The 14,286-nt window shown below is 41.7% G+C and overlaps 1 protein-coding gene across 14 annotated transcripts in view; it reads right to left on the minus strand.

Annotated features, from left to right (window-relative positions):
• Nucleotides 1-13,924, minus strand: part of PPIP5K1 (diphosphoinositol pentakisphosphate kinase 1) — a 116,304-nt gene extending 102,380 nt beyond the window's left edge. For 12 of the 14 annotated variants that reach the window (XM_072148386.1, XM_072148380.1, XM_072148385.1 and 9 more), the window contains exon 1: nucleotides 13,873-13,924. The gene's annotated coding sequence lies outside the window, so the exon portion shown is untranslated. Of the gene's footprint in view, nucleotides 1-13,523; nucleotides 13,799-13,872 lie in introns of those variants that run through there. The other 2 variants (XM_072148373.1, XM_072148371.1) reach the window with 2 other exon arrangements.
• Nucleotides 13,925-14,286: the final 362 nt, after the last annotated feature.

Below are 14,286 nucleotides of genomic sequence, written 5' to 3' on the forward strand. Positions count from 1 at the left end.
CTCAGGAGTATGTGTGAATGTCCCGACAATGGGGGGCAGTAAGGGGTGGGACAAGATCTCCGAGTGTTCAAGGAAGAGTTTTTAGAGAGTTTCTCCAAACTCCACCCTCCCTTTCCAAATGTATCTGATAAATCATATTCCACAGCGATCAGCCATGATTCACCAAGTGACACATTTGAGCATGGATCTTATGTTTCCATAGGACAGATCATCAATATCAGATCAGTGGAGATCCATGGCTGCAGTTCCTGGTGCCAACCACTACACACAAACAGAACTGGATCTGGCTCTGTTCTCTATAGGCCTTCATTCTGAATATTCATATACCGTATATATGTCAATATGAGCTAGGATCCCACATACCATACAGATTTCTAATTAAAATAAAACAAAGTTGCCCCTTTTTAGATGCATCAGACGCTTGAAAGGGATAGACTGCCTTTAAACAGAGCATGTCACTACTCCTAAATCATGTTTCTCTAAACTCATGTATAGTCTGGCAATGTCAGCAGTGACTGAACAGTGTCACAGGATACAGGAATACATTCCCAGAATTCTTGGAATAACACATCTGAGAAAACATCTTCTATTCCAAGTATTTTTTGAAGGAAATCTACGATCAAAATCCAGTGACACAGTGACTGTGATAACCTCTTATATTTGTTATCCATCGTCTCTTTCCGTCCAACATCAACGTTTAAAATTATGGGAATGAGCCTGAAGAGCTCTGGATTGTTTCCAGAGCCTCTCAGTGATATCTGTTCACTCGTGTTAGGCTGCTTGCACACAACCCTTGTGGGGATGTATATCCGGCCGCAAAATATCCCCATGGACAGCTATGGCGCCTGGTAGCATACTGTGCATGGGGGAAAAGATAGAGCATGCTCTATCTCTACCTGTGTTTACAGCCAGGTGCCATGTCTCGCTATGCAGAGGAGAGGGGTGAGCGCTGCTCTCCAGTGTGCTCCCATACGCTCACCCGGGCGAGCATACAGAAGTGTAAAACTAGCCTCTCAACATGCAGAACAGATCTCCCCTGCAGCTGTACTTCATGCTGCTGCTATATTACACAGGCAGGGGGAGGTGGGGCAGAGCAGGAGGAGGGGAAGACATGTTCTGCTCATTGTAACAGCTTGTGAATCGGCAGCTATGATAGGGCTCTGGAAACACCCACCAGAGCCCCTCAAGTTCATCAGCATAATTTGAGAAAAGTTGATTTCAGAAGGAAGCCATCATCTGCGCTGCCAATGGATTACTAGTGTCACAGTGTCTGGGGTAATTATAAAGTGTCTCTGGTTTATCATGCTTGATTTTGATGGTAGATTTCCTTTAAATATGTTATAAATATTATATATATGTGTGTATATATAGTAGGGCAAGAGAAGTGCAAGAGCCACAGGGAGTGTTGTAGCAAGTAAAGAGACATTGGGGAGAATTTAACAATGTGTCTGGGGTTCTGCCAGTCTCTGGCTAGAAATCACTAGTCTTCTGGTGCACCAGATTTATCACTTTGATTATAAATTCTGCTGCAGTGTTAGACTGTCGGTTCCTACTTTAGACCCAGTATTGGTTGGTGCGCCAGAAATTTTTGGCGCTTAGACTATTTTTTTGTTGGCAGCACCCCCTTTCCCTTAAGACAACTAGCATTTTACAAAGGCGACACTCCCTGAGACAAGTCACTAAAGTGCCAAAAAAGTTCTAAATAAATATAGTGCAAGGCATTTTAGACAATGGCATTTTGGGGCAAAAATCTGCCAGTATTCTGGAGCAAGTTCAGTAATAAATTCCCCCCATTTTGTTGCTTAGAGGTTGTTATATAGCAATCTTCCAATGCAGGCTATAGTTAGAATGTAAAGCTGGGGCTGCCCTAAACCACTCCTGACACACTTTTTGGAAAAAAGTTTGTGGATCAGAAAACCTGCAAAAAGAAACCAACAGAAAAACAATGTGCAAGGGATGATAAATCTGCCTATTGTGTAAGTGTAGGGGGATGGAAGCAGAAGGGTGGAGGGGCACAGCAGGGAATGGGGAGTTCTCTACCTCATCCCGTATAAAGTTGTGGAGAATATACACCCAATCTACACTAATTCTTCTCAATAGTTGAAATTATTTTTCCCCTTTATTCCCTTATTCCTCTGTAAAATACATGGTAAATTCATATCATAAGGTACAACCATCTGAATAAAACATGGGCCATGATAAAATTACTATTATGTCCCAGTAATAGATTCTGGCGCAGTCATCAGAACTGCAAGGCTCCGGCCAAACATTTATATTTTCTGTGTCTCTGCTTATGTCATAGTTACTGTAGCAAGGCTGCAGCATCTCGCATGAATAAACAAAGTGGCGTGTCTAAGCAATTTTCTTTGGACTTTTGCCGGAAAAATTATTAAAGAGAAAGACAGGAAAAGTTGCACGCAAGTCATATGAAAGTTATAAAAAAATTTTTTAGGGGTTTTACCAGGCATAATGCCTTATACTTAGATCTTAAAGGAAATCTACCATCAGGATGAAGGATTGTAAACCAAGCACACTGACAAACTGGGGTGCACCCCCTCTGGCAGGATCTGCTCTTCTTTTAACTTCTTATGCCTTTGGGGTTTTTTTTCAAAAAAAGGTTTTTAAAATTATGCAAATCAGCCTGTGGCCATTTTTTTCTTAAAAACAAGGGCATAGGAATCTCAAAGAATAGCAGAACCTGACAGAGGGGGCACACACCAGTATGTCAGGGTGCTTGGTTTACAATCCTTCATCCTGGTGGTAGATGCCCTTTAAAGGGAACCTACCATTTGATTTGATGCATTATGAAGCAAACATACCTTGAGAATGCTGTAGCTACACGAATGCAGGATCATATCTTGGTTAATCCCTGTGCTGAGTGGTTTTGCTGAAACAATTATACAATTATGATAATGAAGCTCTGTTGCTTCTGTGCCTGGGCTCTGCGTTTAGTTTCACATTAGCTTTGCACTGCACCAGAGGATAATGCAATCAGTATTCTCCCTGTCAGGCATAATAATCAATGGCTGCACCATCCCCCAGCAGCTGTGCATGAGTGAAATGCTGTGAAAATGTGCTGCGTCTTGTGCAGGTGTTAGACATTTCTGAAACATTACCCATTACGGAGCGTTCTTTTCCTACAAAGTGGAGGACGTAAAGACTGCAGAAACAGATGTGTCAATTATATTAGCATTTTGATATTTTTTTGCAAATAATGAAAAACCTGCCTCCCATCCCACACATAGTACATTCCCGCTGAGTTTGTATCACATTACTATAAAAGAGGGAACAAAAATCTCCCAACACAGCTGCAGAAGATGTGTACACAGCAGCACCAGCAGGGAGTGAAGACAAATCTAGCAGCAGCTACAGGCCGTTCTCTCAGCCCAGACCAGTGTGGAGGCTCTTGTGTGTCAGGCTATAACACTGCACATGAAAGGAAATCTACCACATGGATGCTGTATGGTACATCCACTCAGGGTGCATTCACACGTGGCGTTTTGGATGCGTCAGAACGCATGCATCTTAAAATGTTACTTTGCCGTTGGCGACTCTGGAAGTATTTTTTTATTGCTGGAAATGTAAGCAGCTGTGTACGCATTTTTACTTACAGCAATGAAGGAAAACGCTTCCAGAGTAGCAAAACGCATTGTAACATTTTAAAACGCATGCATTTCGATGCATACGTTTTGACGCATCCAAAACCCCACACGTGAATGCACCCTCAGGGGCTTCTGTCTACATCACAGAAGCCCCTCTTGGCTCTGTTGTCTGCTAATTATGCACGCCGTTCTTTTTAGCGTTACTGACCGCCTCCACCCAGAGCCAGACCCTCACACATTCCGCTACTGTGCGATCAGTAACAAGGCCCCGCTATCTTGCATTGTTTAAGTGCAAGACACTGGGGCCTGCTTATTGATCGCATGCGTTTCCCTGGAAACGCATATGCGAACGGCCTAGAGCCAGCCCCCTGTGCCCTAGAGTCGCTTTCATAACAGCAGAAGGTGTGACCACGGCCAAGCACACCAAGTCTACTTGGTGTACAATACTGCATCCATGTGGTAGATTTCCTTTAAGATCTCCTGAAATACCTGCAGATCTGGGAGACATTACATTTTTGTACTTTAGTAAGAAAACTTATGTTATAACTACTTAATATAACATGTTTTATTAAGCATTCAAGGACCTCTTCACTTTATCTGCGTTCTCAAAGAGAAATGAATTGTGTTAAATTATTTCTCTATTGTACTAACCTAATAATAAATAATAATTCTTTATTTATATAGTGCACACAGATTACGCAGCGCTGCACATTGTTTGATACATCGGTCCCTGTCCCCATGGGGCTCACAATCTAATCAACCTAGTACTGAGAGCCCCAACTAGTATTTGTTTCCCATCCAGAAGAGCGCACAAAGCTGCAATTCTTTTCTAGTCCACTCCATCACCACCCTGAGTGCACAACAACCACCACTTCAATACGGAGAACATTTTGGCTGCAATTGGGTTGAAAAGAATAGTAGGATTACGTGAGTGCTGCCTCCTAGAAGGGAGTGATACTGCGGTAACAGCTGACCACCTACATATCAGGCCCTTACCCCATATAATGTTTTATGTGTGAGATTGATGTCCTCGGGTGATGTGTTGCCACAGGTGCTGGGATGGTCCCCTACTACAGCGATGCACAGATATTACATCATAAGCCTCCTTCTAGACCTGCTGTCTACGCTGAATCTAGAAGGGAAAGTATTATAACAATTGGTAAACCATAGGGTGCGGTCACACGTCACGTTGAACGCATGTGTTTAAAAACGCATTGCAATAGCTGAAGAGTGATTTGTCTAATTAAACAGCTGTTAACACTTGCGTTTACAAAACGCTAATGTTAACGCACGTGCTAACATTGCGTTAACGGTTGCGTGGTTTTACCGATCACATATTAACAATGTGTTAATGGTGCGTTAATATTGCATTTGTTAAAAACAATGTATTTAGGCAAATCTCGTCTGCTCAGCTGTTGTATTGCATTTCAATACGCAATGTAAACGCCACTTATGATTGTAGCGGTTGATTGCGCTTGAATTGCACTGCAAGTGTCCAGGGGCAGGGCTTGGCCCGATATCTGCGTTTCAGTGAAATGCATTTGCGATGCATACAATGCAAGGCAGTGGGTGCTCCTTACCGATTGCGTGTGTTCCATTTGAAACACAGATGTAATCTGACACCACATGTGACCCCACACGTCCACACGTTCAGTTTTTCAGATTTAGTTTTTGATGCCCAAACCAGCAATGGAGTGAAAACTGAGGAGGAGCAGCACTCCTAAAGGTGAAGACACACGTGGCGTTTTTAGGCAGTTTTTAGGCGTTTTTGACAAGTTTGAATTAAGATAATTGGTTAAACCTGTCAAAAGCGCATGCGTTTTTTACGATCTGAAAACGCACTAACTAAAAACGGCCCAAAAACGCCACATGTGTCTTCACCCTTAATGATAAGTCCTCACCCAATATGAACTACACCTGCTTTTGGCTTAAAAAAAAAAACTGCATCTGAAAAACTGAATGTGTGGCTTCACCTGTGTTATATGGACTCCTCTTTATTACAGCATAATCACTAAAAGGGATTTGCCCATAAAAGCTAGTTCTTAAATTTGAAACCCCAAGTGATGTATACACAATATAATTTTTAACCCCTTACTAATTTTATTGCTGTTTTAGCTCCTATAATGATGGCGTGGGTGGGGACTCTCTAACCAGACACTTCATGATTCCTCTGTGCTGTCAGATGTTGTGTGCTGACAATGTGCTTAGACTATGAGGGTACAGGGTTTATCTATACTTTTATTTAGTCTCTGAACACTTTACTAGTATCTGACACATAGAAAGAGAGATGACACAGATCAGAGATGAGGAGATCCATGAGATCGATATAAAACACAATGACACACTCAAGCACTGCTATATTTGAGCTATTAAAAAAAAAAAACAGAGTGCCTTCCCACTGGATAAAGAGCTTATCTTGCCTGTAGCTTGTAGGGCAAGTCTCACTGTTGCTTGCCGTCAGGAAGTGTCTGTGTGTTTCTATGTGTGTACTCGTCTTTTATTGGAGAGGGGAGTAGCTGAAGGCATAGAGGAGAAGCTATCCATGCCCGCCCCTACAAGATAGAAAATTTACGCTTAGATCCCAGACCAACCAAAACTGTATACACCAGGACTGATAGACCAGACCAGTAACTTAAAGGCTTTTTTTCATGAAAAATCATTTTAACCCCTTACTTTACAATGTTGCTCAGTTTTATTGCTGTTTTAGCTCCTATCACTAAGTGATGGTCAGTGTAAAATTCCAGGGTGTGGGCTGGACTCTCTAAGCAGACACTTTATTATGCATCTAGTTCTATGAGCTGACAATGAGGTTAGATTATCAGGGTACAAGGTTTATATACACTTTAATTTAGCTTCTGAACATTGTACTAGTATCTGACACATAGAAAGAGAGATCAGAGATGATGAGATCCATGAGATGCCTATTATTCACTGTCAGCTCTGCTCTGTTTACACAGATATGTGTCTGCCTCCCCCTATCTTGCAGTTTCTCTCTCCTCACCATGTGCTGTTTGCTGGTAGGAAGTGAGTGAGTGTTTTTGAGCTGCGTCCTGGACTGGGGGGTGGGGCTAGAGTGCTGGGGGCGGGGCTAGAGTGCAGAAGGAGAGAAACTCACACAGAAATCCAAGATGGCAACCCGACCCCAAGTCAGAAGTTACAGGGTCGTGTCTAGGGGCAACTGAAATTGTATAGTCCAGAACTGATTGAGACAGGTTGGACTTATATCTGCGAAATGCTGTATTTTTGTTAATAACAGTGAATCAGAGAATGTGTTATTTTGTTTTACTGAGTATATTTAAGAATCTTGCCTTCATGGGAATAACCCTTTTAAAGTGTAAAAACAACTAACAGGAAATTGTCCGATGAATACGGAAGAAGTTAATCAAGATGGGTAAACGTGAATTAGCTGTAAGCCGTCAATTTGTTCCGGTTTTATTTTTAGGTCTGTGTTTTGGGCTTGTCTGATTTCTCTTAGACTGTGTGAAATTTGGCATCTTTAAAAAGTCGCACAAAAGTGACAAATTTTTGAGCAACCACTTCTAATCTTTATCATATGTCAGCAGAGGAGTGTGTCTTTTTTTAGACATTAACATCTGGATTCCTAAGATTAACCAGGTGCAACACAAGAAAACAACAAACTTTTGTGGACATGTAAAAAAAATGCAAAAAATTGTAAATTCAGCAATGCGCCCCCCCCCCAAAAAAAAAAAAAAAAAAAAAGTCTCAAAAAGTAGCAGAAGTATTAGAATCGAAAGTGATAAACCCCCCTCAATAAGAATAATCTAAAATACAATGGGGGAAAATTAACAAAATATTTAGTAAAATATAAACCAGATGACCAAAGGAATGTGGAGAGGGAAAAGAGAAGATAAAGATAAAAGGGTTAACTATTATAGTGACAAGAACTTAAGTGTACAAATCAGTGACTAACCAAGAGCAAAGCAGTCATTTATCTGTTTACTACATAAACGGAGCTCTTATGTTTTATCTGGCAATTCATTATTTTACAGATGTGAAAAGCAGGTCACATCTTGTTACTACCAAACTGGAAGGATTTGTTGTATCAAAGATTTCAATTCTTTATAGAAGGGTTTCCATAATTAGGTAGAAGAGTGCAGAAACTACACGTCATATGACAAGACAACCCCTCAACCCAAGACAAATATTTTCTACCCTTAATGTCCTTCTACGTCCTCTTGCACCACACCAACCTCTCTCATTTCAGCTGAGCATTTTGACTTACACTTTAAAAACACAATAGAAGGTATCAGGGAACGTTTCAACCTTTAATCCCAGCAACCCACCTAGAATATCCAATCCCCCCCCTCCCGCTTAACCAACTTCTCTTCCCTTACTGATGAGTTTCCTCCATGCTGTGTAAGCTCATATCTCACTACTTGTGCGATTTACCCAACTCCACTGCATCTTATCCCCAACCTTATCACTGTGCCCATCCAAGCTCTAACTCATCTTTTTAACCTTTACCTAGCGAGTGGTATTGTTCCATCTTCCAACATGCACCTGTCACACCCATGCTAAAGAAGCTATCTCACTACTTCCATTTGCTTCAAAACTCCTGGAACAACATGTCTATCTAGAGGTATCTTACTAGCTTTACTCCAACTCGCTCTTTGACAAACTACAATCTGGTTTTCAACCCAATCGCTCCACTGAGACTGCGCTGACCAAAGTCTCTAATAACCTACTGTCAGCCAAGGCAAATGTGCTCCTGGCATCACTGACTTGGTCCTCTCATGGACATTCAACATCTATCACTCCCACATCACCTCGGCCACTCTCTGTTGGCATCCCTCAAGGTTCTGTGCGGAGACCCCTACTCTTCTCCATCTACACCTTTAATCAAATTAAGTCTCATGGCTTTCAATCTCAGTTAACTCTCCATCCTCAACTCTTCTGCCCGCCTAATCCATCTGTCTCCTCGTCTTTCCTCTGCCTCGCCTTTCTGCCAGTCTCTCCAATGCTTACCTATTGCAACCATTTAAATTTTCAATTTAAAATACTAACCACGACTTACAAAACCGGCCACAACCTGCCCCCCCCATATATCTCCGAAACAATTAGCCAATACCCTCCCACATAGATTGTGAGCTCTCACGGGCAGGGTCCTCCTTGCACTTGTCTCCTAATCACTGTAGCTTTGTATTTTGTACTTGCTTTTGGTCTTTACTTGATGTAATGTATATGAATCTCTTATTGATTGTTCATAACCATGGAATAAATGGTGCTCTATAAAAAATGCTAATAATAATGTACCGAACAAAGAATATGCCACATATGAGCCTCAAATCTATGAAGAAGAAATTTAAGAATAAGAAACTTCTCATCATTTATCTGTATAGTATTCATTATGTTGCTATTACATAAAAAGAAGTATCAGTAAGAGTATTTCAGCAGCAGGATTCCTCAGTGATAATGGAATGATAACTGGCTGGCTGCCGCGTCATTTACCACCTGAACCATAATGCCTAAATCACTTTGTGAGGGCGCATTCACGTGGCGATATGGTCACGTCAGAACACACGCGTCCTTAAATATTACAATGCTTTGGCTACTTTGAAAGTGTTTTTCTTCACTGCTGCAAGTGTAAACAGCTGTGAAAATGTTTACACGGCTGCTTACACTTACAGCAATGGAGCAAACGCATAGTAGCATTAAAAAACACTTGTGTCCTGGCACATGCAACCAAAACGCCATGCGTCACCGCAGCCTAAATCAAGGACCAACAACGTTGCCAAGGATGGGACTAGAAGCATCATAGTAATACAGGATTCATGGAGTCCCTTCAACCCAGCAGAACAGCAGTGCCAAACTGTAACCATGATAACAGTGTGGAAGCAGAGACTCTGTATATATTTACTACGTTGCTCCTAGTCCCCTCCTCGACATTGCCATGAATTCCAGCCACTACACTCTCCATAATTCACAAACCAAACATATACAGTCTTGTGTTTTAGCGCCTACAGATACAAGAACCCTATCAAAATGCAGTGCAGGATCAATGGGGAAAAAGGACTTTATTATGGGATCTACCGTAATATAAATAAATTAAGGAGCTATAAAAAATAAATAAAAACATTGGCATCAAGGCTCCATTTACGTATGGATCTTGGTCTATATTTGAAACAGAAACTACAACACACTATAGGGCAGTGATGGCGAACCTTTTAGAGACCGAGTGCCCAAACTACAACCAAAACCCACTTATTTACCCTGATGTGCCAATGTGCCATTTTAAGCAGTAACTTACTGTTACCTGTGCTTTCACTTCTTTAATTGTATCGGCCCCTTGAGGCCACCCATACAGTTGAAGCAAAGTGGGCAAATTCAGACTATTATTGTAGCTTCTCTCCAGGGTCTCTATGTTTAGGAAGAATGGTGGGTCCAGCAGGATGACCTCCAAAGATAATGCAGTTCTTTCACAACACCTTCTCACTTTTCATGCAGTTCCAAACAGTCAATGGATTTAAACCTGTTTGGTGAACTCTGTCCTGGGCTGATGGCCTGAGTGCCCACAGAAAGGGCTCTGAGTGCCAGCTCTGGCACCCGTGCCATAGGTTCGCCATCACTGCTATAGGGTGTTCCAATGGTTAAAGCAGTTTCCCTAATAAACACTTCTATCACAAAATATGCAAATAACATTGGCTTGTCCATCCCCATCAGCTCAACAGATATGAAAGGTGCCATAGACAAGCATTGCTTCCTTCATCCAATGAGGACCAGACTCCTGTTTTTTGAGAACGGTGAGTGTACCAACAACCACTGATCAAATACAGGCGGTCCCTGACTTAAGAATATCCGACTTACAGACGACCCCTAGTTTCAGACGGACCTATCTGCCCACTGTGACCTCTGGTGAAGCTCTCTGGATGTTACTTTAGTCCCAGGCTGATCAGCTGTGAGGTGTCTGAATTAAGTTTTATTTATAATCCTTGTTCCCATGACAACATAAAACCTTAAAAATCCAATTGTCACAAGGACAACAATTTTTTTTGTCTGAAGCTATAAAATCTACCTGTTCCTACTTACATACAAATTCAACTTAAGAACAAACCTAGTTAGTTTCTGTTCATCCAATAGACACAACACAAAGGTCTATGGTCGGACAGCACCGTTAATTGACGGAGTGGGTTCAGTGAATATTACACACAAAGAAAAATAAAAAGCACAATTGTTGTGGGGAGATGCTCTGGTTCGGAGCTGCTTTTAGATGGTTTAATCTGGCTGGATCTGAAAATAAATGTGCGGCTGACAGAGTGTCTTTGATAACATCCAGTGCTTCTCTAATGCAGGAAGTGATTTCAGGCAATGAGGAAGAAATGGGCAACAAATGGGCCCTTGCCGTACCCGCCAAGCATACTTCTCAGCTGACCCTTTCCTCGCCAGTAAGCTTATCCACGAAGACATCTCCAATTCCCCTGCTAACCACATAATCTAGATCTATTTTACCCTAATCTAGATCTATTTTAACCTAATCGCTGCTGACACTAACCTTTAAAATGCCAGGATGAAGGACTGTATGCAGATGAGCCTAAGGGGCTCCATGCACCATAGGTGTCAATGGAGCCTGGAGCCCCTTAGGCTCATTTTCAAACAGTCTTTCATCCTTGTCGTAGATGTCCTTTAAATGAAGGCATGGTTGCCCAGGTGTCACCATCTTGGATCCAATTGTCACCTCCCCCCATGACATCATAAGGGGCGCCAATCAGTTGCTATGACAGCCAGGAGCCTTTGAGAGGCTACTATGGGTGTCAAATAGAGATCACTAACAGTATCAGTGTCATTTGGTTAAAATCACAGTTATTATAATCAGTTTAATGCAAGTGATCATGTACGAAGTGCGTGCAAAATCACAGCGTGCAAATCCATCTATACAAAGTGTAATAGCAACTTCTTCATGCTTTCTATGAACTTGCTGAAAAACATTTTAACCCCCCCCCCACCCAACACCCTTTCCCATAAAAAAAAATTATGAACTGCAACAAAAGAAGAATTCATAATGAAATCATGAAATAGAACTTTAGAAGTCTGAAAACCCTACGGCCTCCTGTCACCATGAAAATGCAGCTTGTATACACAACAGATCATCTTAGTTGATCAAGTAGTGATGAGAAAATAGTTTGTGGTTTAGGGTTTTGCTTGCACATACCACGATCTGTTCCTATCCTTACATAAAGATCCAGAAGACACAAGTTTGACATCTTATCACTTAATCCAATCCAGACAATCAGTTTCAGGTTTTGGTCACACATTGCGTTTTGTTTCCTGTTTACCACTTGCGTTTTAAATAGTTGAAGAGGAGATTTGATTAATTATATTCCTGTCAACATTGTGTTTACAAAATGTATGCATTAACGCTTTAGTAACACACGCGTTAATGTATGTTTGTTAAACGCAATGTTGACAACAATGTCATTGGGCAAATCTCCTCTTCCGCCGTACGCATGCGTTGAACAAGAGAGAGAGACAAGAGAAGAAGAAGAAGAGAGGAGAGAAGAGAGAAGAAGAAGAAGAAGAAGAAGAGAGAAGAAGAAGAAGAAGAAGAGGAGAGAAGAAGAAGAAGAAGGAGAGGAAAGAAGAAGAAGAAGAAGAGAGAAGAAGAAGAAGAAGAAGAAGAAGAAGAGGAGAGAAGAAGAAGAAGAAGAGGAGAGAAGAAGAAGAAGAAGAAGAGGAGAGAAGAAGAAGAAGAAGAAGAGGAAAGAAGAAGAAGAAGAAGGAGAGGAAAGAAGAAGAAGAAGAGGAAAGAAGAAGAAGAAGAGGAAAGAAGAAGAAGAAGAAGAAGAAGGAGAGCAAAGAAGAAGAAGAAGAGGAAAGAAGAAGAAGAAGAAGAAGAAGGAGAGGAAAGAAGAAGAAGAGGAAAGAAGAAGAAGAGGAAAGAAGAAGAAGAAGAAGAAAGAAGAAGAAGAAGAAGAAGAAGAGGAAAGAAGAAGAAGAAGAAGAAAAGGAGAGGAAAGAAGAAGAAGAAAAAGAGAGGAGAGAAGAAGAAGAAGAAGAAAAAGAGAGGAGAGAAGAAGAAAAAAAAAGAGAGGAAAGAAGAAGAAGAAGAAGAAAAAGGAGAGGAAAGAAGAAGAAGAAGAAGAAGAAGAAGAAGAAGAAAAAGAGAGGAGAGAAGAAGAAAAAAAAAGAGAGGAAAGAAGACGAAGAAGAAAAAGGAGAGGAAAGAAGAAGAAGAAGAAGAAGAAGAAGAAGAAGAAGAAGAAGAAGAAGAAGAAGAAGAAGAAGAAAAAGAGAGGAGAGAAGAAGAAGAAGAGAGGAGAGAAGAAGAAGAAGAAGAAGAGAGGAGAGAAGAAGAAGAAGAGAGAAGAGAGGAGAGAACAGATGCTCTCATAGGGTAGTATTGTTTATGTTAATTTGTGAACAGTATTGGACATTCACTCTATTGGGTTGTGCAGTTAAGGTGCAACTCTTACTAAAGGGCCATTGCTGATGTACACCCACAGCCCGGACATCCGCTACACAACAGACAGCTGTCTACATCCGGCTCCATCCAGAATGAATAACAGCTGACTGGCAGGGGAGCCAGGTGTCACTCATGTATACATCCATAAGGCTGTGTTCACAAGTTGCATTTACATAAAGGCAATGTAAATGCAATGTAAACCAGGCCAAATAGATTTAACCTGGAAAAATCCTTTAGCCCGACACATCCACTTCAACCATCAATAAAAACAGAAGGGACATGGTCACTAATACTGAGCACATCTAATCACAATGTACAGGGATTTCCAGGACACTGACCTGTGCCAGGCTGTACCCAGCTTAGCCCGTGCCACAGGTCATATTAGGTGCAAGGGAAGGGCTAGATGACTAGGACATGTTGTGCCCATTCACTGACAGAATGCAGAGATCTTGCAGTAACCCCATGCAGTTGGTACGAGCAGTGTAGCACAGTTTGCTTCTTACATTAGTTATACAGCAACATCTCTTCAATGGGCAAATCACATCCAGCACCACAGGACTAATCAGAAGAGATCACGTGACGCAGCTCCGGAACCTGAGCACTACTGCCCCCTCCTGTCAGTGGCAGCATGCAGCAGCGCTATAGTGAGCCTGCAGTTATAAATAGCCTCATAATACAGCTTGTTTACATGGGATGTCACTGACTAATATTACATAAACTCAGCAGTTCCCGGGTGCCGGTACAACCGCTAGTCAGAGCCCGGTAGCGGCCTCCACACCGAGCACAGCGCACTCCCGCCGCTCCTGCGGCCATTATTATTATTTACACCGGCAATTGCCTCTATTCACTAACCTGCCTCCTCCGCCTGGACCAGCCTAACCCGATTATGAGACGGGCAGGAGACACCAGCCAATAGGAAGCGACCTCCTCTTAGAATCCGCCAATGAGAGGCAAGAAGGAGCATAACAAGGAAGCCAGCATGTTTAGATGCGTCGTGCGCTTAACCCCTTCAGGACCTTTACAGCTTAAGGCTCAGCCCCATTTTTTTGTACTCCGACTTGCGTCGCTTTATATGGTTATAACTTTTAAACAATTTTACTTATCAAAGCGATTTTGAGATTGTTTTTTCGTCAAATTTTGTACTTCATTTTAGTGGTAAATTTTGTCTGATAAGTTTTGCGTTAATTAATAAAAAAATAATAAAAAAATTTTGGAAAAATTTGCCATTTTAACCCCTTAACGCCGCAGCCCTTTTTCATTTTTGCA

This window comes from Engystomops pustulosus, chromosome 4 (genome assembly GCF_040894005.1).
Source record: "Engystomops pustulosus chromosome 4, aEngPut4.maternal, whole genome shotgun sequence".
Classification (NCBI taxonomy): Eukaryota; Metazoa; Chordata; class Amphibia; order Anura; family Leptodactylidae; genus Engystomops; species Engystomops pustulosus.